Consider the following 2152-nt stretch of genomic DNA (forward strand, 5'->3'; position numbering starts at 1 on the left):
TGGAAAAAGTCATTTCTAAATAAAAACAAAACACTAAAAATATCCCTGTCCTGGCGTGGCCGCTTAGCACAGTGGCAGTGCACCACTCTCGTAAAGTGGGGGTCGCGAGTTCGATTCTCGCAGTGGCCTTGTTTTTTCGCCGGACCAACTTCCGCGAACTTTGAAGATTTGAGAACTCGTTTGTGGGCGTAAAAAAGTCCTTCCGGCCGGAATCGAACCAGCGACCCTGTGATACCCGCATACTCTACAGTCACATGCTCTACCAATTGAGCTACAGAAGGCTGACTGCCGCAGTAGTCGGGAGACTTGTTATATGTGCCGCTGGTCACGCGACTGCTCGGTTGTCAAACATCGTCTATTGAGAGTCGTGCGGTTCCTTATCTTCTTTATTGTTAACCCGGCTCTGGCCTTCCTCCCTGGCAAGTTGGGCCGCAAGCGGACCGCCCGCGTTTGGTTGGGACACCGTCTCTTTTCTGTACGTATTTCTTGATTAACCGCACATGAAGACAATGTGGTAGCCGCGGCACTTATAGCTGATTGGTGAATATTGTTCCGCGGACAGCGGCACACTGGGTTCCGGTGCCGTCGTCCCGGAAGTCTATAATGAGTCGGGGGCGCGTAGGTGTTGGAGACGAGGCCGCGCAGAAAAAGAAGCAGTGACAGAGAGGCTGGCGCAAAATGTTGAGTGTATGTTTTTGGAAGAATAGAAATTTCACTGGCTACTGCACTTCTGATGGGTGTTGTTCTTCCTTGAGTTTCTGCTTTGCGAGATTTCAGGGGTTGCGGGTAATCTTATTTTATGTGGAAATGTTTCCTTGAAACAATTCTATCGCCTCTCCGTGTGATTTCAATAGGGAATAAGGATGTGGATTTGTGACGAGGTGACACCTCTGTTGTTTTCTTTCCTGTGTGGGGAGTGACAGGGCGTTCTTCACCGCAACACGTCACAACAAAAGAATATCAACACAACATTGGAGAGTTTGAGTTTCTTTGTAACGTTTATGGGATCGCCCAGGCGAGGGCACCGAAACACCAATTTAGGGACAAAAAAGTTAGAGGATGAGATTAAGAAAAAGTTTGAAGCAGTGGTGAATAAGACGAATGAGGATGAAGATGAGTCCGCTGGAGAACGAACCTCGCGTTAAAATGTCGAGGAGTCGTGGGAAAAGGCGAAAGTATTGAAGGAGGAGGCTGGGGACGAACAGGAAAAATGAGCTACAAGAGAGCCGAGAATGTGACAAGAGTAGTATACGGAGGCATTGCAGATGAAATGGAAAATATGAACGTATCAACCTAAGATACTATGGAGGATAACAACGCCACGGTGTTCAAGAGCAGCGGTAGCGGTCCGGTCTTTACTTCGGTGCAAAAGTCGCGGTAATCAACCCCTTAAAACCGGGGGCAGCCCCCTTTTCCCCTTTTCTTTCCCATAGTTCCCCACACGTGCGTCTGTTGGTGTTGGCTTCTCACATCCTGTTGAGTCCGCGCGCGGAAAACAAATAGATGCGTACCCACATACGCCGCAACGATGCATCTGAGGGACAAGTTGCTGATCCCTATTGATTACGACACGCTCGAGGGTAATTTTGCATTTATACTGAACGCTCTCCGAATCCCTTTCTCGAATGAATGGCTGGCTGCTTCTGCCCATTGACACATGCGCGAAGCTTTTGTTTTCTCTTTGAGTCTCGTTTCCCCCCTCGCTTCCTCTTAGCAGTTGTTATTTTTCCGCACATCAGCACCATACGCATCCCACCAGCTTTGATGTATCCAACCGGAGACAATTTCTTTTGTTGTTTTTTGTGTGTCGAATCGGCTCACCGGCGTCAGGTTCCTTCTGCTTCTTCACATTCGCCTCCTCTCTTCACCCCTTCTCGACTGAAACCTATGTGGGTCAGTCAAACTTTCTACCAAATAATAACAATAAAAATGAGGGCACATACCGAGACCACCGTGCTAAGAAGAAGAGATACGAAGATATGATGAACCCCAAATCTGAGCATTGTGGCAGCGACTCAGGCATGTGCATGGGATAAGTTTTAGTTTTTTTTTTGTTGTGGGTGCAGCTATTCACTTACCATTCTCTTTTCAGTTTCCTCTATATTCAGCAACGTTATGATTATTCTTTTCTTTTCTTTTCCATTTTTTTTTT

At 47.3% G+C, this 2152-nt stretch overlaps 2 non-coding genes across 2 annotated transcripts; one reads left to right on the top strand and one right to left on the bottom strand.

Moving 5' to 3' along the window:
- Positions 1-57: 57 nt before the first annotated feature.
- Positions 58-129, top strand: TEOVI_000470100. The gene has a single exon. It is a non-coding gene; the product is annotated as a tRNA-Thr (tRNA).
- Positions 130-196: 67 nt separating this feature from the next.
- Positions 197-281, bottom strand: TEOVI_000470200. The gene has a single exon. It is a non-coding gene; the product is annotated as a tRNA-Tyr (tRNA).
- Between the last annotated feature and the right edge of the window lie 1871 nt (positions 282-2152).

The sequence above is a fragment of the Trypanosoma equiperdum genome, assembly GCF_001457755.1.
Source record: "Trypanosoma equiperdum strain OVI genome assembly, contig: ctg_1557, whole genome shotgun sequence".
In the NCBI taxonomy this organism is placed as follows: Eukaryota; Euglenozoa; class Kinetoplastea; order Trypanosomatida; family Trypanosomatidae; genus Trypanosoma; species Trypanosoma equiperdum.